Consider the following 23,289-nt stretch of genomic DNA (forward strand, 5'->3'; position numbering starts at 1 on the left):
GGGCCTCATACATGCTAGTCAAACCCTCTACCACTGAGCACTTCCCCAGCCTGCCATGATCTCTTGTTAAAGGAAACTACTAGAAGAAGTGAAAGCACACATAGAAATTGTCATAAGAAAACATAACTCTCTTGCACGCACGCACACACACACACACACAAGTATGCAACAATTAAAAGAGCACAGCAAAGGAATGAACAGAAATGTAGTAAAAATATAAGACAAAACATATAAAAATGAAACAAAGTGTTATGAGACTTCCATGCATCTCTTTCAGCCCTAAGAGTAAAATTTTAAATGAAATAAAAATGTGAATGTACAACCATGTCAAAGTAAAAAGGGCTTCAAACATTTGGGGGGAAAGGGTTGAAATACAGACAGCCCAAAGAACACCAGATACCAGTTTGCAGCGATACAGTACATTTTACAGAAAGTGACACATAGGGTTGAGTTGTGTGCCCACATGATGGTCAAGGTTCAAAGTCAACATGACAGACATTGTTCCCCAGGCTGCCAAGGCAGGGAAGGAGGGCACCAGAAAAGTTAGTTCACAGAACTGCGAGCAAGGGGACCTCCTAGCTGACCTGCTCCCAGGAAAGAGCCACAGAGTCATGACTGAAAAGCAGCCTACAGAGGGGACCCGCTTCCCTGCCACTTGGAATTCTACAAGCAGGGAAGTCCCTCCTGTCCCAGTAACCAGTCCTGCCCCTAGCATTCTGCTTAAGTCCCTCTAAAGGCTAAAATCTACTTACACCTTTCTTCAGATGTCTCTGATTTGAAGAAAGCTTGCTTCCAGACAGATGTGCCACTAGGGCGAACCTGATTAGTGGGGCCTGAGTTTCAGCTGAAAAGTGTTGACCATCTTGATAATGGAAAATTCCACTATGCAGATGCTAAGTACCTAACCCATCCCCTTTTGCTGAAGCCACTTTCATGAAGAAATGTGATCATTTAAAGATTTTATATTATTAAAAATAGAAATATAAGGAGCACTCCGCTGAAGAAGGAAAAGATCAATACAAGAAGCCTCAGAGAAGCAGAAGCAGTTAAAAGGAACACAAATGACAAAAAGAGAAAACAGAAAAGGGTAGAAAGAATAGACACATCCAAAACAAAGAGTTTTTTAGATGCATACGTAAGCTAACCAATGATAGAAATTGTTGAAAGGATGAGTACGTAAGTGAAAATATGAGCATCCGAAAAAGGAAAAAGGAAACATACAAAAACATGGAAATTAAAGAAAGACAGGAAACTACTTTGCTTACTACTATACAAATAAATTTGAAATTCTTACTGAAACGAATGCTCTTCTAAGAAATCACAAGCGAACAAGTTACTCTTAGAGAAACAGGCTCTCTGGGTACAGAGTGCCCTTGAAGCTGTAGAAGCTGCTTTGAAAAGCTGTGCTTCCAAAAACTCTGGAGAGATGATTTCGCAGGTGGACGCCCCCATCTTTAAGGAGCAGCTTCTGTCTACCTTCTTAGACTTTGGGGGAACACAGGGAAAGAAGAGAGGTTTCTAGATTCCTTGTGTGAAGCCAGGATAGCACTGGTTTTAAGCCCTACCGAAAGAATGTAATAAAACTACAGACTAATCTCACATATGAATATTGATGGAAAATCCTAAATAAAACATTAGCAAATAGAATCCGGCAGCACATTAAAGGGGTTTGAAGATGGCAATCTTAGCACAAATGCAGCCTCCCCTCCCTGCACCTGATCCATGGAAACGATAGTAAAGCTATTTTAAAAACAAACAAATAAATTCATGCACTCAAAAATAAAATGGAGGCGCTCTCAGAATGCCAGAGTAGGGAGAGAAAAGAAACTGGATAAATGCTACTTAAACATGGTGGCTCGAACATGTTCCTTCCGGAGAGGCCACTCCAGGGACAGTGAGGTAATATTTTAAGGGCATAGCCCCACAAGGGCAAAGAAAGCAGGCATTAGTTTTACTGCTGTACAGCTAAGCCTCCAGTCACAGTGACTCAACACAAAAGAAGTCAGTTTCTCAATCACACAGGGCTGTCTGGGAAAGCAGGGGACACAGGGAATGTGTCCAGGCTCAGCCTTCTTCACCATGTGACTCCCAAGCTGGGCCTGGAGAGTCAGCATGCAGGGGAAGAGGGAAGAGAGGAAGTAGGGTTACCAGTGGGAAGAGTCCTGAGCCATCTATGGGTATGGCTATGGCACATCTTCCCTACCCACTTTCTACTGACCATTGCTCCACAGGGCACCAATTCTTGCAGGGAAGGCCTGGAAATAGTCCACCTGTGTGCCCAGTGCAAGAGTGAAGAGAACACCCACCTAGTTTCAGCAGGCTACACCTTTCTGGTCAGCAAACACCTGTCTCACCTTCTTTGCATTCAGGGCAACCCTGAGAAGCAGCCCCAAATCCAGTGTGCTCAATGCAACCAGGGCATTGAGCCCAGAGTCCCAGATCTAGGGCTTAGACTTCACCTTCCTCATCTTCAGCTTCCATGGGATGGCAGACAATGCAAAGGGGCAGCTTGTTCTGCTGCAGAAGCTCAGAGATGTGGAGGAGGCCACCCTAATGCAATGACTCAGAGAAGGATTTAAACTCTCGGCTCAGCAAGAGTGTGTAGATTTACATAAGCTCCAACATATGTGCCATAGCAGTTCAGCAAAGGAGGGGTTGTGCAGAACAATACTTAAAGAGCAAACAGATTAAAATTCTACAGCCTGGTGATAAAGCTCATTGGTAGAGCACTTAGCATGCACAAGGCCGTAGGTTTCATCCCAGCACCATGAAAAAAATTCTCCAACCAAAAACAAATATATGAGTCTCTAGACAGAAAATGTATCCTGAGTTCAAAGCAATAAACACAGATGTCCACATTTGACTACATCATTAGGAAATGGCAGAATATCCTGGACGAAAAGGGAAATCTTGAAGACATAGGAAAAAGCAGATAGCCTTCGGAGATAACATTTAGATCAATGGTGGACTTCTCCACAGAGACAAGCAACATCAGAAAATTGAGGTAATTTGTTCATTACAGTTATTTTCTGGAATAAAGTAAGCTGCATTTTGATATTTCTAGGCATTGAAGTAGCATAACTATTTAAGAATTAAATAAGTTGAAATATCCAGTTCAAAATGATCTCCAATACTGAGAGGAAGAGGAAGTAAGATAGAAAACATACATAAAATATACCCAAATATACACAACCAAACAATAGCAAGATGTATTTTCCTTGCTACTTTTTCATTGATGGAACAAAACACCCAATACCCATAAGCAAAAGGAGAAGTTTATTTTGACTCACAGTTTGTAGAAGTTTCAGCCCATAGTCACCTGGTTCCAAGGCAGACTAGCATGGCAGAAGAGAAACAGTCCATGGCATGGCAGGCAGGAAGCAAGATAGGATCAAGGGTGGGAGAGGGAGATGAACTCTTCAGTTCATGCCCCCAGTGACCCACCTCTTCACACCTGCTAGCTTCACCTTCCAACATCACACTTAGCTATAAATTCAACAGTGGACTAACCCAGTATCACAAGTCCATGATCCAGTCACCTTGCCAAAGCCTCACCTAGGAGAGCATGAGGCTTTGCATGGAAATGTAGACACGTATATAAAATGGGTTATGTGCTTGACTATGCAGGGTCCTAGACATTTAAAAAGAAATTTTAACAAAAGTCTCCACTGGGGTAGGTGACCTAGTTGGAGTCTAAAGGGAGAAAGACTCATTTTCACCATATACTCTCAGTGCTGTCAAAATTTTTGTGTTTATGCAATGACTTTTCAAAAATATTTTTTAAACATTATAAAATTGCATGATGCCCCCAGAACTCAGGGAAATATAATGACATAATGTTGAGGGATTATGGGTGATGTTTTGTTCTCTTTATACTTTGCATTCTAAATTCCCTACAAAGATTAGATAATGATTCTATAATCAAGGAAAATAAACTAAAATAGAAACAACTTTAATGTAAGTGGAAGTGTAATTTTCAGATAAGTACCCTTTCATGTAAATATAGGAAACTAAGAACTTCAGCCCCTGGAAGCATAAAATTGTGGAGGATCTTGACCTAGCATGGCCACAGAGAAAGGCTTGTAATACAACATGGAATGGAAAAGAAACATTCAAAATGAGGAACGTGCTCTACTTTTTAGCATTGTTTAGTCACAGTAGTCCCTCTGGGCAAGAAGTGGTTGTTGATATAGAAGAAAAATAAAAGGTTAATTATGAGGAGAAAAATGCACCAAATACATCATTTAACTTTATACACAAGAGCACATCTTTTGATTTTTATTTGACTTTTGTTTTTTTAAAAATCCACACAGGCTCTTATAGGGAAGCTCATACTTTTTACACAAAGAAGATCTCAGAAAGCCTTTTTGATCAAAGATGCTGTGGTGGTTTGAATGTAGTTTGTCCCCTGGGCCCATGTAGTGCAAGCCTGGTCTTCAGCGTAGTCGTGTTGAGGTGGTGGAACCTTTAAGGGCTGGGGCCTCATGGGAGGAAGTTAAGTAATTGAGGGTGCTGTCCTCAGGATGAACCAGAGTCATTCTCACGGGACTCTGGTCAGTCCCTGTGAGTTGTTGTAAAGCAGCAAGCCTTACCCCCACATACACTCTCTGGATTCCTGTCTCATTAAGTGTTCTTTCCCTCTCCCACGACTGTGATGCCATCTGCCACCATGTAACACAGACACAGGGACCCTCCAGGTCTCAGCAGATGTAAACACTATGCTCTTGGACCACCACAACTGTGAGCTCAATGATCTTTTTTCTTTACAAAGTGCTAAGCTGTCTTAGTTACTTCTTTTGTTGCTGGGATAAAATACCTGAAACCCACAACAAAAGAAAGAGAGGTTTATTTTGGCTCACAGTTTGTGGAGGTTTCAGTCCATAGTCGGCTGGGTGGCATGGCAGAGGGGCATAGCAGAGGGGAAACAGTCCATGGCATGGTGTCAGGAAGCAAAAATACAGCAAAGAATGAAAGAGAGAGATAGACACTTGCAGACCACATCCCCACTGATCCACCTCCTTCAAACAGGCTTCATCTCCCAACATCACATCCAGCTATAAACTCACCAGTGGATGAATATACTGCTGAGCATCACATATCCATGATTCAGTCACATCCCCAAAGTCCCTTCTATGAGCACGTGAGACTTTGTTGGGGGGACATCTAGATATGAACCATAACCCCAGCCTTGCATATTTTGTTTTAGCAACAGCATAGGGACTGATACAGATGTTACAAGAAGGAAATGTTCAGATGCCTGCTTATCATCAAGTATGTGATAAATCTTCAGAAATAGCTACCTCTGTATCCTTCACTTGGCAATTTGGCATACAGAGCATTAGAAGGAGTCAGGATAATTCTCAGGGCCATTGCTTTTCCCCTTGCCTCTGCTCCTAGCACCTCCTGGTCTCCAGAGCTCATTTGCGAAGTATTTTCTGTCCCATTGCTTCCACCCACAAGAAACCAGATCTCCTAACCAGCCTGTTTAGCTCCTGGGCCCTGTGATGTAACGCAGCACATCTCTTACCACCTTTTTTAAATATCCCCCCTCCTTCTTGGCCATCTAAACCCTGGCTGTTTCTGAAATAACACCACTGCCTCCACATAGAACTGAAGAGTCCAAACAGGCTTCCAGCATTTCCCACCCTGTGCATTTCTTCCTGGTCTTCCCATGTTCACCAGCAGCACCATCCTTGAAGCTCCTGCCACCATCAGAGTAGCATTATAATTATGCCTTACCTGCCTTTGCTGCTCACATCTGATCCCTATGCACATTCTGCTCACCATCTCCAAAGTTAACTGGAATGCGCTCACTCACTTGCCACCTCCCTGGTGACTGCCCTGGTCCACGCCCCACCTTGAATGATCTGCATCCTGGGGTGGCATTATCTGCCTGGAAACCTTCCTTATAATTTGTTATGCCAGAGAACTCATCATTGATTTTTCAGCATAAATCTTGGTTCTTAGAGAGGTTTGCACAGACTACTCAGACTCCAACACACTCCTGTTCTTTAATGCTTTTTGTGTCATCCTTAACTCCTCTTGATTGATCATCTGTTGCAGCCATTAGATTGATTGATTGATTAATTGATTAATTGACTGTGATATGGCTTGTCTTATTCATAACTAAGTTCCCAGAGATGCAGTCAGAGCTGCCACATGGTAGGTCTTCAGTAAATTCCAAGTGAATAGATGCACAAATCATAATCCTCTGCTAACATTCTGGCCATGGCTGCTGGGCTGTGAGCACCCTGGGGATAGAAGTAGCACTGTATCCACACCCAGGTTCCCCTTACCTGGAGCGCAGATAGGGCATCAATACCATGTGCTGGATTAATGAGAACCCAAACATACGCTTTACAAGTTTTAATTGCATAAAGAATTAGAACTGATAAACAAATAGCCCCCTGCCATCTCTTAGGCCCCTGCCTCTCTAAATAATTATCCAGTTATTCATGGTATTTACATGGGCTGACTAAAGCTCAGTGTCCTAGTGTTACTTTCTCATTGCTGAGACATGATACCTGACACCCACAGTTTAAAGGAGGAAATGTTTGTTTTGGCTCACAGTTGGTAGAGGTTTCAGTCCACAATCAGGTGTCTCCAAGGCAGCATGACATGGTGGAAGGACCATCACAGAGGAGAAACACCTCGTGGCATGGTAGGAGGAAGCAGAAAGCAAAGGCAGACCATTGCAGGCCACGCCCCAGTGATCCACTTCCTCCAACCAGGCTTCACCTCCCATCACGTTTACCTAGAAACTTACCAATAGGCTAAGCTACTGATGATTATCACACCCTCATGATCTAGTTGCTTCCCAAAAGCCCCATCGATGAGCACATGAGGCTTTGTGGGGATATCTGTATATGAACCATAGCACTCAGGTACCACAGCACTGCCTGCCCATCTTTGCTCACCTGATTACTTGAATCCTCATCTGACAGGGACTCCTACCATCCCCACTTAGAGATAAGAACACCATGGCCATTCCAAAGGAACCACATTCAAGTTGCCAGGGAAATCAGACTCCTCATTCCAGGCTCTGGGGACCTCATCCACTTTGCTGTATGGGCTCAATCATCACCTTTGCATCCTTTCTAAGTTCTGCTTAGAATTATGCTATGGCACACCATGCCATTAGGCACATGGGACACTTCAAAGAAAATTAAAGACAGTTAAATACATTTTAAAATCCAGCTCCTTGGTGTTATTAACCATGTTTCTTCTCAATAGCCACATGAGGCTCATGACTGCCACACCAGAGATCCTAGACAGAGGGCATCTCCAGTGCAGAAAGCTCTTTTGGACAGTGCCAACTAAAAATGTCAATTCTTTAAGGACAAAGATCCTATCACACATTTGTCATCACTTGTTTGATGAGATGAAGGGATCAGCTCCAATAATTAGCATAGCAGAAAACTTTCATAAAGACAAGTGTCCATTCCTGAGGTGTGTTTTTGCCACTGAATGCCAGGCTGTGCCATGTTGTTGCTAATAAGTAGGCATTCATGTAGATGAAACTCTCCACTACTCGCTAAGGGTGGAAAGGCTGAAGCCCTTGTGTCACCAGAACTGCTAACCATGTCACACACTACAGCCTGCATCCTTTATCTGCCTATTCTACTCCTTAGAGATGTTTATTGTGTTCTTTTTCCATATGGATTTTTTTCTCAAGAAATAGCTGCTCTGAACTTTCGACACCCTGGAGAGAAAGCTTGAAGTCAGGATCTATTAAGGATATTTGTCACACTCAAAGCAAAGTTTTTCAAGACTGTAGTTTTATTTTCTTTAATTTGATTTCTTTTCCAGTAGCAGTGTTCAAGCCTTATAACATTCCAATGGATTTCCAAGGTCATGTTAATCAGAGCCTTGTGCTCCTTGGCCAAGAACCAGAGGCATGTTCAATGCTTTCATACGAGCGGCACACACTCAGGTCCTACTGGTGCCTGCTCGTGCTTAGCCTTGGGGACCTGGAAAGGTGTGGCTGTTTCTGGGCTCATGCTAGAAATTAGGGATTGGAAGGAAACTTGGACACCCAGGGGTTCCCATCACTAATCATTTGCCCCTCATTCACTTGATTAATATTTACTAAGTACTTATTCAATCCCACACACTCTGTGGGGCCATGGGAATTCAGGAGAACACAAAACAGCTGGAATCCCTGCTTCTGGGGGAGCTGCAGTGGGGAAAATGGTCCACAGACCAAGACAACAGGAACATGTGATACGTCAAGTGCCAGCGTCAGCTGGGGGCACAGAGAGCAGTGGCTGGATGGAGCTTCAGGAAAGGACCCTGTCAAGGTGGTGTGGATATGGTATGAGAGGCACATGAGGACACTCATGTGCTCTTGGGTCAGAAGGTGCAGGATTGCAAATGCCAAGCATAACAGAGCAGGAGCCCAGGGCACCGGTGGAGCCTCAGGGAAGAGGACAGGAAGATGGACAGGGACGTGAAGTTGAGGATGTGAGCGGGGTCTCCTGGGCACTGGAAAGACTTGGAATTTATTCTCAGGTATCTGAGCAGAGTTGTGAGCTGATCAGACTTAAATTGTAGAGAAATCTCTCTGTGCAAGAACCTGACATAACTGGCAAGCGGGGAAAGAAGTACAGCGGCTGGAGGAGAGCAGCCGTGGCCTCGTCATTTGCCTGCCACTGGATCTTGAAGAGTAAGGATGTAGAGACCCATTTGTGTCACAAACTTTCCTGCATAGACACTTGGTCCCAAAGATTCCATCAGGTGTCTCGAATAAGTCTCAGGGGCACACATGGCAGAGTAGCATTTGCACTCAACCTTGCCTTGCTCTAAGCTGTTGGTTCCCACCCCTAGTGCCCTCCCCAAAGTGCCACCAACACAATGCAAAGGGCACAAATTCCTCAGACAAAGGTGCAGAGGTAGAAATGCACATTGTGACCCAAAGGATAAGGAGGAACTCATAAGATCTGACTGTGTGCCGCTGAGAATTGCAGCCTATGTGGTTGGCCTCCCACAAATCCACCCGGCAGGGAGCTGGGAAGACCTGGGAGGTGGAGAGAAACAGAGCAACAGCAGAGAGGAAAGGAAGAGAAATATTCTGCTTCTCGGAGCTAGTCACAGTGGAGCCAAGGGTGAGAGGAGAAAACACCCACCTTCGGGGAGATTTTTATTAAGAAGCAGAATAAGACATTAAGTAATGGCTTATTGGAGTGCTCAGCCTCAGCAGGGAAACAACCAATGATTTCAGAGAGCTATATTATTACTTTGTGTTTGCTTATCTTTTTCTCTCCTTACCTGATAATCATCTGTAGCTCTATCTGTCTTTCTAAGGACATGTGAGAAAATAGAAAAGGTTACGGAGGACAGTCAAAGAATTGCATATTATTACCTGTCTTTCCAGAGCTGACTGCGCAATTGTTTGTTTTTGATGAGATAACAATGAAGATAGAATTGTTAAAAGCAAATGCTGTTCAAATTTCACGAAGCCGTACCTCGCTCCCCCACACTCGCGGACACCCCCAGCCCCCACGGATGCTCCTCGGAGACACCTGCATCTTTGTCAATGCCTGATTGGTAAGAAGTGCAGTGCAGTCTTTCTCTCTGGCCTCGCTGCCCACTGGAACCACTGGAGTCCTTGTGTTCTTGGGCGGTGTGAGTGTCTAGTGACACCAGCAGGTTCTTAGGTAGGGCTTCCTAAAGAAGCCATTACTGGCCCTCGCGCCCTAGTGATCTGGTGCTTCCTGCTGTTGTGTGGCCCTGTCCCTCCAAATCCACCTGCTGGCCTTAAAGACCCCTCCTCTCTGCGCCACAGTCCACTTCTGCCCCACACATGCATGTCCCTGGCAGTGCTCTTTGCTCCGGGATGCACTCCATGGGGTCCCACACCAGGGAGGCCCTTCCCTGCTCCCCGGTCCACCTCCCCATTGCTCTATGGGCTCCAGGCTGGGCTCGTAGACTGTGCATCTCTGGAGCAAGCACTAGGCCTGGAGCAGGGTTACTACTCCTTGAGCTTTGTCCAATAAATGAACAAATAACAAAAAGCATGAGTTTTCCAGAAGGAGAAAAACCTCCCTATAATCATGTCCAGGTCCCCATGTCATTCCTACAATGGTACTGGCTACCACTGCATTTTCATATGGATTCTTTCCAAGCAGACACCTGCACCAGTGATGTTATGGAAGGAACGACTCCGTATGAGACCCGCCTCCTGTGTTGCTTCCCTGCCTCACCCTCGAGGCAGCCCAGTCCAAAGGCTTGGATTCAAATGCAAGTTCTTTCACTTCACTGGAATCCCATGCAGCCTCGGGCAAGTAAACTTTCACCTGATCAACTTCAGTTTCCACCTCTGTAAAACTGGAAAAATTAAAGACTCATAAAGATGCACTCAAAACAAGAGTGAATACAGGTACAGCTGAGCACAGTGCCTGTGGTCCAAGTGTTAGGAAACTAGGTACCATTCTTGGTCCAATTTTTCTTTGCATTCAGGTGTCCGTTTATTAGTTCATCTCTGCACCAAGCCCGTAGATCTAACATCATACTATACAGTAGTCACCATGTGTAGAATGTTCTTCATGAACCCATGGAAAGATCCAGCATTCGATCCAGAAACTCTCACCCTCCATCTGCTGCACCTCTCTGCCCAGAATTCTGTCTTGTCTTTTGGAGCCCTGATCGCACTGCTCACCTTCCCGTGGTCACCTCCCCTGGGTCCAAATCCAGGGAACACCCAGTGTTGACCTTGGCTTTCTTTTCCCGATCTTAATTGTAGCATGTTTCAGTTGAATCCCCCACCTGCTCTAATGCAACCAAATATCCATTGAACTAGTCTGGTCCTGAGAGCTGACAGCATGGTGTGCGCTGTCACTTGGGTGCAAAGGAGTAAGGAGGCACTGAGATGGGGAATCCCTAGGTCTGAGTTCTCCGCAAAAAAGGCCACGTGTAGGCACACAATTGGAAGCAGTCAGTTCTAGTTTTTTCTCAGATGAGTGAATGGGGTGAGGGAAGGGCAATTCACAACAGACTCTGGTGGACACACACCTTGCTAGTCACTTTCTATTGTTTAACTCACAATTCCAAAACAACTTACTATTACTACAAGTCCAAGCTCAGTAGGGCAAGAGTTCGGAATATACAAACAAAATGCTTACCTCACACATATAATGTATGATATATGTGCAATATTATTTTTTCTAAAATCTACTGAAGTCTTCCCATCAGGAGTGATAAATTAGAAAAATCTTGATTCACATCACATTGATTGGCATACAGGAGTGGATCCCATTGTGTAGCGATATGCAGTTCATCAATTAGCATGAGTGTCAGCGATTGAATCTGTACACTGGCTATGTAGCGTTGTTTCAGAAGCCAGCCTTACATTAGTCAAGAAATCCAGAAAGAATAGGCAATGGAATTATGCTGATTTTTAAATATAATTTTCCAGTAGTTTAAAAAGAATAAGTTTTTCATTTAAAAAGCCAGCAGGATCAGCAGGCAACTAAGTTCTGTTTTAGTTGGAAATCAGTGGGTGGGAATATAAAGCCACTTCTTTTTTCTTAAATGGAACTGGAGAAGGAGCAGATCTAACAAGTTGTAATCAGCCAAATTTCCTTTTGTTTTTTCATAAATATGTGAGTAAAGAGTTGAAGTTTTCTTTTTTCATTATGTATTTTTTAATCCAATATAGCAGTAACAAATCACCTTTGCTAATCTCAGTTCCTTTTTGCTGTACAAAACCTTTCTTTGAGGGAGATTTTTTTTGAAAAAAGAACTCTAAAACCCCAAAGAATCTACAGAAAATCCTAGGCTGAAGAGCCCAAACTATCCCAGGACCATTTGCATGAGAAAGTCAGGGAGTGGGACCATGAAGCAAGGCTCACCTGGCCCGGAGCTCAGCACCCTGGGGTGGGGTTGGGCAGCTCAGGGCTGCCAGCCACTACCTGGACTGAAGCTGGGAGAGCTGTCAGGGTGGATTAATCCAGAGGTGAGGTACAACCAGGGATGAGTAAAGGAGCTCAGGTGAGGGCAGGGGAACAGTGTCACCCTGGAAAGGTCAGAGTCAGATAAGCCTCTGCCCAACAGCGGTCATGAGCCTGGCCCTGCTGCCTCGACCTCCCTTGTCCAGCTTCTTCATCTACAGAGTGGGGCTCACCATGTCTGCACAGTGGCTGCATGAAGAGTAAGTGACAAAAATGCACACAGAGGGCTTGAGCTCACTCTCAAGACACTCATAAAAATGTCCCTTATGGGGTCCAAGAGCAATGGCAAGTATAAAATCGTTTTGTGAGCCAACAGCTCAGGATCCAGCTGAATGCCCAGACAGGGCAGGGCATCTCTAGAGGGTCCAAGACTGTGTCAGGGATGCCCCAAGAGTGTTTGTGGAGGGGTGGCTGCCCAGCCTGCCTTTATGGGCAGATTTGAGACATCACAAATCATTTCTTTTATGCCACAGATCACTTCCTCAACAGCATGTATGTGTGTGTGTGTGTGTGTGTGTGTGTGTGTGTGTAAGTGATGTAAGTGCATGTACATGTGGGGGCGGCAAGGGAACAAGGGGAGCAAATCCTATGCACAATGGGTTTGCTAAGATAGTGTGCAGTAGAAACCCGAAAGTGAACCCTTCGTGAGGAAAGAATCTTTTGGTCCAGTGACTACTCAGCAAGTACTTTTTCTGTTGTCAACTTTTTACTGTTGCATCCAGCTTTACTACAGGGCAGTATGAAGGGTGAGCACACTTGTGCAGAATATCAAGATGAAAATTCTGGCTTTCCAGCTTACATAGGCAGGCGACCTCCCCACTCCGGGCCTTGGTTCCCTCATTTTCAGAGAGGGATTAGGGCGGCCCCTACCTCACTGTGTTCTAATGTTATCCAGCTAGCACACCCACAGCAATCCTTGGCATGAACATTGGCCAGTGTATTCTATTGCATTTAATCTCATCCATCCACGCCCTCATGCTAGGAATCTTGGGGCCAGCCTTGACCTCCCCATTTCAACTGCCTTTCATTAAATCATCACCAGGTCCTACAGATTCCACAAGCAGAATAGGCTGGAGAAAATGTTTCTCCTCCTCCTCCTCCTCCTCCTCTCAGTGCCCTGCTCTGTTCAGGTGGTCACTGCTGCATGCTGCACTTGTGCTGGCTGCCCACAGTCCACCACACACCCTTTCCCACTCACCAACTGTAGGGAACCCCAAAAGCCATCCAAGCTGCAGTGTCCGCCTGCTGGGGCTCATCCTGTTCTGGCTGCATTTGGCCATTACTTTGTCTCAGTGCCCCTCCCAGATACACAGGCTTCTCACTCTCTAAAGAGCCCACACTCTTTCTGATCACAATTTGCTTCTTTATTTTAAAAGATGAGATCATCTTCACATCTACTGCAGCAACCATTCTGTGGGCATCTTTTCTAGTTCCATACCTCAGTGCCCCTCGCTAAGTCCTCTATGTAGCGCGTGTGTAATGAATCCATGTTAAGTGAGAAAGGAGAAAATCCAGGCCACTCTGGCAAGGAAAATAGTGTGAATTTCAACAGTCCCTAAATCCAAAGTTTCCAAGACACTCCCAAGGGAAACAAGTGCCCCACTCCCTGAGCTGTCTATAATTAGACTACAACGCATGGGTTCAGAGCGTGTCAAAGAGCAATCTCTTTGTGAGCAGGAGCTCTCTTGTCCTTAAGGTACTTTCTGTGTCACTCTAATCTTATATTCTAAGATCTTAGATACATTTCTGTCACACGTAGGCAACCCTTGACTCCCTTCACTGTGGGCGGACAATAGCGACTTGAGCGATGAGGAAAACCCACAATTAGATATGCTCGGCTGGGTGACAATTCTGTTGTATGCAGCGTGATGCACAGGCTCCTCTGGAGCACCTAATGTACACAGAGCACCCAGCTATGACATAAGAAGGGGACGGGCAGAGCCAAATGCATCTTTTATTCCGCTTGACCAGATTGTAAGGTGCTAATGGGTGGATGTGGAAATGCCACTGAAAAGGCAAATTAACGTGATTAACTCAGACTTGGAGGCCAAACTGAAGAGACAGTTCCACCAGTGACAAGGGGCCCAAGCCAGATCCCCAGATAAGACGAATACACAGGGGCAGCTCTGGAGGGTACCCGCGGTGACCCAGAGCAGCTCTATGGGGAAGATGGTCTTTTTGCTTACCCACTTCCTCTTTCACCCTGCAGAACAAATTGAGGTGCATGTGGAGCTATATCACAGTTCTGCCACTTTTAAGTGATACCACAGGGCTGATGTATGTACAAGTGTTTTGTAATCCGTAAAGTCTTATGCACTAGGACTTACTGTTTGTTACTACCATTATTATTATTATTATTACCAGAGTTCAGGGCCACACATAGCTATGACCCATCTCCTCCAGTTCTCTCATCTACATATTTACCTATGCTCTATACCTAAATGTTGCAAGTGAGGATGTGAGGCAATTTATAATAAATATAATAACAGCAGGGCTGGGGATTTAGCTCAGTGGTGCCGCCTCCTGCCCCGCAAGCACAAGGACCCAAGTTCGATCCCCAGTACCCAAAAAAAAAAAACCAAAAAGCAAAAACAAAAGAATAACAGCATGTTAGGAAACTAAAACGAAACTGAAAATAGGAACAGATAAAAGGGAGAGGGGAATCTTTCCCTGATGCTAAACTCAGTCAGTACTATTTCTCCAGGTTGCACACACGGAGGTAAAGTTTAGAGCCCAGGAGGAGCTGATGCTGGCTGGGATGGGGCTGGGGGCTGGGAAAGCTGGCTGGGGAGTGGACAGCTCAGGCAGGTCCAGACTGTGACCAGAAGTGGGTAGGAGGGGACAGGAACCTTGTGCGCTGACCCCAGCCATGACAGATGAGCTGGTTGAGAGTAGGAAGGAGCCACCCTGGAGCTGTCACTGCAGCCCTTGCCGTCTCTGGCACACGTGGGTGTCCCGTAAATGTTTGTCCAGTGGGAAAAGCCAAGGACAATACAAATAAATCTGTCAGGAAAATCAAACCCAAAGAAGTTAGCCCAGAAATTCAGAAACCAAACATCCTGCTCCTTAAGCTGAAGCTCTTTCTGTCTTTTCCTCGGCTGCAATCTTTGCCAAATGGTGCTGAGCAATAAGACTCTTTCGAGAATATTCTAGCATCTTCATGATGACCCATAGCAGTTAGTGAGACAGGACTCCCTCCCAAGGACACAAGTCCAAACCGACCTTTTGAAGAAGAGAAACTGAGTAAATGCCAGAGCACTCTGTGGCTAAATGGACATGGATTCTTAGTAACTGAATCTGGTCACTTATTTTCCACAACTTGATGGTGAGTCAGACCCATCCTGAGGTGACAGAGCTATGTGATAGTAGCAAAGAGTTTAGAACCTGGTTACAGCTTACTTAATCCAGTAGGAAACTATTTCTGTTGAGCACTAGGCAGTGTAGACTCCAGGATCCGGAGACCAATAAATCTTTTCTTCTCCTTCCAAGCCTCTCAGCCCTTCCTGCCCACCACCCTTCCCATGCCGCTCTGGAACCCTCAGCCTCTTTGCTCTGTCCTACAACTCTCTAGCCCTGCCTTCCTCTTTCTTTCCCTCTTATTTCCCACTCATCCAGGATGTGTGCTTTATTCTCTTCACTTTGAACGTCAGTCACATTTGTCAGTCTACAAATGGGTCATTTTCCATCAATTCCACTCCTTTCTAGGAAATTACATTCAATCCAATTGCTTCTGCATCTTTTCAGCCCTGGAAAGAAAATCTCTCACTGTGTCTTTCCCATCTAAGTTCTTACCCACCTATTTTTTCTCTTTGCTCAGTAAGTTGGGTGTTGGTTGTGGTAAGCAGAATAATGGTTCCTGCTGTGATTTGGGTGTGGCTTTGCCTGTCTCCCAAGGATTCATGTGTCAGAGTCTCAGTCTTAGTGTGGTGACATTGAGGGGTGGTGAGACCTTTGTGATGTGGGACCTCTCATGAGGTCACTGGGGGCCCTGCACTTAGGAGGGATTGAGGGAGCTGTCCTGGAACCTCAAGTAGGTCCTCTCAAGACAGAGCTGAGTCTCTGAGTTGTTCTTTGGTTTCCTGCCTCGAGATGTGATCTCTCTCTTCCAGCCATTGTTGATTGTTGACCAGGAGGTCTTCACTGAGCCAGGCCAGTTGGAGCAAGAGGTCCTTGAGCCTCCAGAAGTGTGACTTTAATAAGCTTCAGGTATTTTATTGTGGCCCCAGAAAGCAGACCATTGCAGTTCCCTAAAGATATTTATGTTAGAATTCCCAGAACCTATGAATGGGTTAGGTTGCATAGCAACAGGAAATTTAGGTTGCAGCTGGAATTAAGGTTGGTAATCAGTTATCCCTAATGTAGGAAGATTATCTTGGATTAACATTGTTAATCAAGTGTCATCACAAAAGTAAAAGGGGAAAGTGGCAGAAGAGATGATGGTCATGGATTAGGGGGAGGACTCAGCCTAAGGTGGAAGGAGTGGTCCATACCAAGAAATGCAGGCAATCTCCCAAAAGGAGAAAACGTAAGAAAATGGATTATTCCTAGCATTTCCAAGAAGGGTCACAGCCCTGCCAACATCTTCCTTTTCACTCAGCGAAAGCAAAACACACATGTTGGACATCTAGTCTAGAAAACTATAAAATAATAGACTTCTGTGGTTTGAAGCAACTAAATTTGTGTAATTTGTTACAAAAGCAGTAGGAAACTCATACATTAACTCTCCTGGTTTTATGCTCTATGGCTCTCCTTTTTCTTTTATTCCATTGTTTTAGAATAGCTGAGTAGAAGTTGTCTTGGACTTTATCTTCCACCATTTCTGTTCAGCTATTGTCTTTGGTTACTTTAACATTCAATTTTTGATAATTTTCTTTCTGTTTCACTGAAGCAGTCTTTTCTTGTTTTATTAATACCATATCATTTCAAAGAACTCCAAGAACTAGGTGGTTGCCTTTGGATTGTTTTCTGCTGTATTTCCATGCTCTACATACTCATCATGACCTCTTTCTTTTGTGATGCTGGTTTATTTCAGACATTTGGTGATGTTTGGGTAGCTCTCTGTGTTCCAGCATGGAGATCGGGGTTTATTCTTCTGGCTGACTAGAAGTGCCCCCAGGAGACTCAGACTGTCCCCCTGTCATCTTTGCTCTGCTGCCAGTGTCTGAATCTTGGCCTGGTCCCTCCTTCTCACATTCTCAAGGGATGAAACCTAATCTCTAATACAATTCAGGGGTGAGGGCTTTGGGAGGTGAGTAGGTCGTGAAGTCTCTGCCCTCGGAAATAAGATTAATGCCCTTGTAAAATGGGCCCAAGGGGGTCTGTTTGCACTTCCACACTGCAAGAACTCAGCAAGAAGTGCTTCCTCTGAAGCACAGAGCAATCCCTCACCAGACACCAGCTCTGCCAGTGACTTGATGTTGGGCTTCTCTGACCTGTGAGCAGCACATTTCCACTGTCTACAAACTGTCCTGTCCGTACTCTTTTGCTAGACAGCTCAAATGGACTAAGATTTCTGCCCAGTGGGAGGCTGTTGGCTACTGTTATATACAGTGCCAGGGGAGAAAAGGGGACAAGAGGAGCTGAGCCCTCTCACTGCCCTTCATGTACCCTGGAAACATCAGTGGCTCAGATTCTGCAGAGCTTCGTGGAGAAAGTGGAATGTTGGCATTGACAGTATCTTGGAACCTTAGCTTTGAATAAGAGTATGGAGAAGAGAAAAGGCAACTTTCTTCATTACAATTAAGACAGCTGAGGTGATAAGAGGCCTCTCTCCTTCATGGAGGGCTTGAGAGTGAGACACACAGGAGGTCGGCAACCTTGGCGAGAGAAAAGGAAGGCCTGGCAACTTCCTCAATTAAGGACAGCGGCATCTACCTAAGACTATGGACTGTCCTGCCAGCCCTGCCCCAGAGCCTGGCACAGAGTTGCTGCACACTGGTGTATCAGAATCAATAATTCCAGTGGTGAAAGTAACCATTATTCAGTGTACAAACATAGTATTTTGATTAATTAATTTTGTTTAATTACAGGTGCACATCGGCACCACTTTCTAGATGTCACCTAGGCTCCACAACACCTTCCCTGTCAGGCTGCTGTAAGGACAGAATCTTGGCTAGAGCACCTACCTCAGCATTTGGCATTTACGGGTTAGGTGGTTAGGACTCATTTCTGTAAAGTCCCAAGGAAAACCTTCCTAGATAAAGTTACAGAGAGGAATCAAGACCCAAAAGAGACTGTCCGATTCAGGTGCCTGGAGAATGTAGTCAGGGAAGCAACCTCCCACACATGTATACACAGAGTTGTTCTAACAGATCTGCTTCTCTCATTTCCACCTGAGTGTTTGAGTCCGGGAAATGGGGGCCCAGGAGGACCCATCCTGTTGCAATTAGAGAGAGCAGAGGCAAAGGCTTCCCCAGCCCCGTGTGCCCCTGCTGGCCAACAGCTGGAACCTCAGCTGACGGAGGAGGAAGGGAGCTCCTAAGTCATCCATTTAGCTTTGCAGAGTTCTCAGGAAAGGGAGCTGGCCAGGACAAGAGTATTTTCTGAGCAGCTACTAGCCCCACAGCAAAACCTGAAGGCTGTATCCTGCGCCTCTGCAGCACATGGCGACAGACTGCAGAAGTTCTAGGAGGCAGAGCTCTGGGTTTCATTTAGCATTTAATTAACTGGAATACACGGAGAACTTCATGGCAGCACCCTGATTGCAATCTGTGGATGGATGGGCATTTTTATCTGAAAATGATGACCAGCTTATCTTCCGTCGTGCAGCGATCACACATGATATGTATCTCTCGTTATCCTGGCCAATCAAACACAGAAAGTTTATTAAGATTCTATCATTCGAAGTTATCAACAGCGATGGGATTTTTCATCTGAATGTGCTTGTGTGCAATACCGTATTTTGTCTAAGAAACCCTCAGGGAGACAGAGGGAGGGAAGGTTATCATCAGGACTGCCCTGAATCTACCATCAATGACCGAGCAATTTAAAGGGGGTGGCCATCCAGATTACCTAAATAGAAGTTTATAGATCCCGTTTTCTAAAAAATGGAATTGATGTGGCTACAGGAAAACATAAAAGAGGAAGAAATCAGTGCAATACTGTAGTAGTAAGAAGCAGTGGAGGAGAAAAAAAACTATTGCTTGGGTGAGTAACTGGAAATGTAAGCCACATGGTTTCATACTTTCCTAAAAGTGGACTCTAAGCTTCCTAGGAACCATAGAAAATGTGATCAACTCTGAAATGTGTGTGGGATGCACAAAATAACTACCACTTATTACTTAGGAGAAGTCAGATTTTATTTAGATTTTAGACAGGGAGTTTGGATAAAAGAATCCACTTATTTAAACACTCAAATTTTAATTGATAAAATCAGCAAATGTTTCTCAAATTTTATTTATGCAGGCCACAATATTGGTGCTGGGTCTTCAATGTGGAATCAGACTCGGCTGCCCTCTTGGGGTGGACAAACCACTTGATATGACCAACAGCCAATGAGGCCACCACAGAATGTGGGAATGACCATTCAGAGGCGACTCAGGAGTAAGGCTCATCTCTCTAGCTTTGTGCAGTCAAGGACATTCCTCTGAGCAAGACAGAGCTTTACAAGACAGACATGCGTGGAGGAAATGAGGAGGAAGGCATATGGGAAAGCTCCGAGATGAGAAAAGATTGTATATCATGACTGACAGGCAAATAGGGGATAATCGGCCTCATCCTCCCTCTCCCTCCCCAGGCTGAGAACCCCTTGAGACCACTTCTGACTTTGCTCTTCAATGCCACCCTGCCAGGTTCTCATGGAAAGAAGGAAAGAAACAAAAGAGGCACTAAGGAAAGCTGTGGCAATCTTGGATGTAGCAGATGTTATTGGTATTTAGACAACCGAGGTGACCTGCGTGTCTTAATATTTCATCTAAGTCACCTGAGCAGCGCTGTCCTTCTAAGGCCTCAGAGAACCACATGGAAGACTTCTGTGAGACTGCTCAGACCTCTGGGGTTTAGCAAACCATTGCACACCCTTGATCCTAGTTGATGTCCACAACTAGGAAAAAGCAGCCTTCGTTCCGGACGGAAGGCTGGAGGTAAGTCTGGGGTGATTCTACTCCAGGTCCTGCCCCATACAGAGTTCTTGGGGTGACTGTGTCAGCCCCCCCACTTATGCTGTAAGCTCTCTGAGCCTGGGATGGCAACTGCGCTCTTTGTAGCGAAGTCCAGAGTCCTTGGGTGGAATCAGAGCTATCCCGCTTGGGAGCTGTATTTGTGTGAGCCTTGGGCAAATAATTAAACCTCCCTGTGTCTCAAGTCCTTCCTCTGTCAAACGCCAAAACAAGTTATTATTGTTTCAAAGCCCAGTTTTAAATCACCTAGTAGCCCCAAACCAAGATGGAGGCCCTCGCTTTCCTCCTTTCCTTCGATCACCCTCTCGCCCTCTTGGAGAGTGTTCCCACTAAGTTGGAAGCAGTCCTGGAGGGCCCTGCCCTTCCCACTTCCAATCCTTTCTCCCCACTCCTAGAACGTAAACATCCCTGAGCTTCCTGGGGACTGTCCGTTCTCTCCATCATCAGCTTGAACGTCTGTCCAGGGCCCTGGCGATCGCATCCTTCTCCACCACCCTCTCTAACGTCTCAAGTCTTTACCCAGTTTGGGACTCACCCACCTAACTTCCCCCTTCCCTTTCCAGAGCCGGGGGCCCCTTTGAGAGTCTGGCTCTGCCTCAAGCCCCATAACTCCTCACTATTACCTCGGAACTTCTGACAGCAGCCCCTCCTCCGGACTCATTAACTCTGCTTCCTGTTAATTCATTAGCACCGGGAGGCCCGGCGATGATCTTTCTCCTGCTCCCGCAGCCGCTACCCTTACAAATTTCATTTCTGAGATTCCTCTCACATCCCGTTTATTGTGACATCATTTATGAAGTTCTCCCTCGACAGGAGAGCAGTCAAAAATAACTATATATCATTTTAAATTGCTCTGGTTGGTAACTCTACATTTTAAGAATATCAAGGCGAAAAAGTGTCTGATGACAAGGCGCCACGTGGCTAAGGAGCTGACAGAGTAATAGCATCCCCAGATGCCGTTGTACACCAGTTAGCTGCTTCTCGGGCCTATTTGAAGCAACGGGTGTCAGGTCAGTAATTAGACTCTTGCAGACAAACTGGAAGTGCCACCTGATCTCTTATGAACACGGCCATCACTCCCATGAATGCCAAGTTCAATATGAAACACACCATCGCCATCCTCTCCCAGCTCTGCTGCCAGAATTTCCCAGGGACGTCTCCCGCCTTGCTCCCACGCAAGTTAATGAAGTCAGTCCTTCCCCCGCATGTCAAAGAGCCTGCTCCCAGGATGGCAGCACACTGGTGCCGTCGAAAGCGACAACACCCAACGGCAGCCTCCGCTCTGCTGTTTGATTCTCCTCTTTGCAGGGGAGCCTGCCTGACACATTCACACTCTGGGCTGCTTTGTGCTCATTTCTTTGTTCGATTTCCAAGGGTGGTTGGCTCCTTGGAATAGTGCAAAGGGCACAAGAGCCTGGGGGCTGGCTTCAAGCCCCACAGGTGACATTAACACCTGACACCAGGTAGATGTGTTCCCGATCATCCGCCTAGACCAGGGGTTTGAGGAAGATAGGGGATGTGGGCTCAGACACCCTCGTGGCATGCAGGGAACGTACCTGTCCCTTTCTCAGGGCCAGAGTCACAGGGACAGCAGTGGGAGGTCATGGTCTTGGTGAGCCATCTCTGGGACAAGAGGATGGTGAGCTCCCACCTGAAGGAGGAAAGTGATCAGCTGGTTACAGAGTCTTCAGGGCCAGGACTCCATACTAGGACAAGAGAAGCCAGGGAGAGGCTGGGCACCTGCCAGTTTGCCTATTCAAGCTGCACCTCCCTTCTTTCTCATAATGAGCATCTGGTTTTCTTCTAGGAAGATTCTCTCTCCTTCAAGAGAGGCTTCTGGTGAGTCTGAGGCCCCGGCTCCCACACTCCTGAGCTGGGTGTGGTCCTTGCCTGGTCCTGCAGAGAAAGCATGAAAATTATCAATGGAAGAGGCTGGCTTTCTGGTGACACAGCAGAGCTCATTTCAGCAGCTAGATGAAGCCAGAGGGTAGCTGGGGAAAGACAGCCCCTGAAAATAAAGCCAAGGCAGATGCAAGGCAGGGAAAGATGCATCCCGAAGTAGCGCTGGCCGTCCCAGGGGTGGGATGTGGCAGCTTCAGCCAGCCTCCTTCACTGACAGTGGAGCACCCCACAGATACTCAGTCCTGGTCCTGGTCAGGCCCATCAGAAAGGTTTCCAAAATCTGTAGTCAAGGCCAAAAATGAGTGTGGGCCCCATAGCAAAGAAGAAGCAAGGTGACCCAGACTACAGCTTCAAACGAGGAGCTGGGGATTCGATCCTGTGTCCCAAAGTGTCACGGTCTGTGAAAGTCTCCCACACAGGCAGGCTGTGTAGATGTAGATGGGTGTCCCTCCTGTTTGCAGGCAGGCACTGACTCCACGTGCACACTGTGACAGCTGACGCGGGGACTATGGAGAGGCCACTTCCTTCATTCGACCCTGGCTCTTCTCCACCTATAAAATGAAGCGGTAGAACCATTTGGACCATTGCCTCTGTGTGTGTGTGTGTGTGTGTGTGTGTGTGTGTTACTGGAGAGTGGACCTAGGGCCTTCACACTAGCTACATCCCCAGCGTCATCCCCTTCTTTTGAGCTAGCATCTCACTAAGTTGCTGGGGCTGGGCTTGAACTTGTAATCTTCCTGCCTTAGCCTCTCAGAGTACCCACTTGTTCTTCAGAAACTCTCCTAGCCCCTAAAAACTAGTTTCTCCCCACCCCACCCAGTCCCACTGTACAGAAGATAGCCCAGGATCTCCAAGGCCTCAGAAGGGTTTCCTGGGACCACAGTAAAAGTATTTGAGAGCAAGGAGTCTGGCTCTATTTCCATTCTTGGGATCTTCCAGCTTTCTCTCATCTTGCAGTTTTTCTGCCACACAACTGTCAGAAAAAGGTTTCTAAAACACCAGTGAGACTTCATGGTGTCTTTGGCTTAGGTTCTCAATGCTACCAAATAAATTGAGTCCTACAGAGAACCAATGCTTAGCCAAAAATAATACTGTATTTGTAGGATACAAAGTCAGATGACCCTATCTGCTGAAAACTTGGAACTTTATGGAGCTCTCATCATAATGCCTTTTTATAGTCTTTAAAACAAATGTATACTTGGCATCTATAAATGATACATAATATGACTTCTTGTGGTGTGAATTTTATTACCCTATTTTTATTTAATGTTTCTATAAAATCAGTGGAGAAGTAAAGAAGCAGAAAGACAGGCTGTGTATGT

The 23,289-nt window shown here is 45.8% G+C and overlaps 1 long non-coding RNA gene across 1 annotated transcript; it reads left to right on the plus strand.

Annotated features, from left to right (window-relative positions):
* Positions 1-15,783: 15,783 nt before the first annotated feature.
* On the plus strand, positions 15,784-22,860 carry LOC110346754 (uncharacterized). Its single transcript, XR_015444973.1, has 3 exons — positions 15,784-16,154; positions 19,739-20,029; positions 21,873-22,860. It is a non-coding gene; the product is annotated as an uncharacterized LOC110346754 (long non-coding RNA).
* The last annotated feature ends 429 nt before the right edge of the window (positions 22,861-23,289 follow it).

Source organism: Heterocephalus glaber, unplaced genomic scaffold (genome assembly GCF_053883595.1).
Source record: "Heterocephalus glaber isolate CG9 unplaced genomic scaffold, H.glaber_assembly_v1.0 deba00001608, whole genome shotgun sequence".
In the NCBI taxonomy this organism is placed as follows: Eukaryota; Metazoa; Chordata; class Mammalia; order Rodentia; family Bathyergidae; genus Heterocephalus; species Heterocephalus glaber.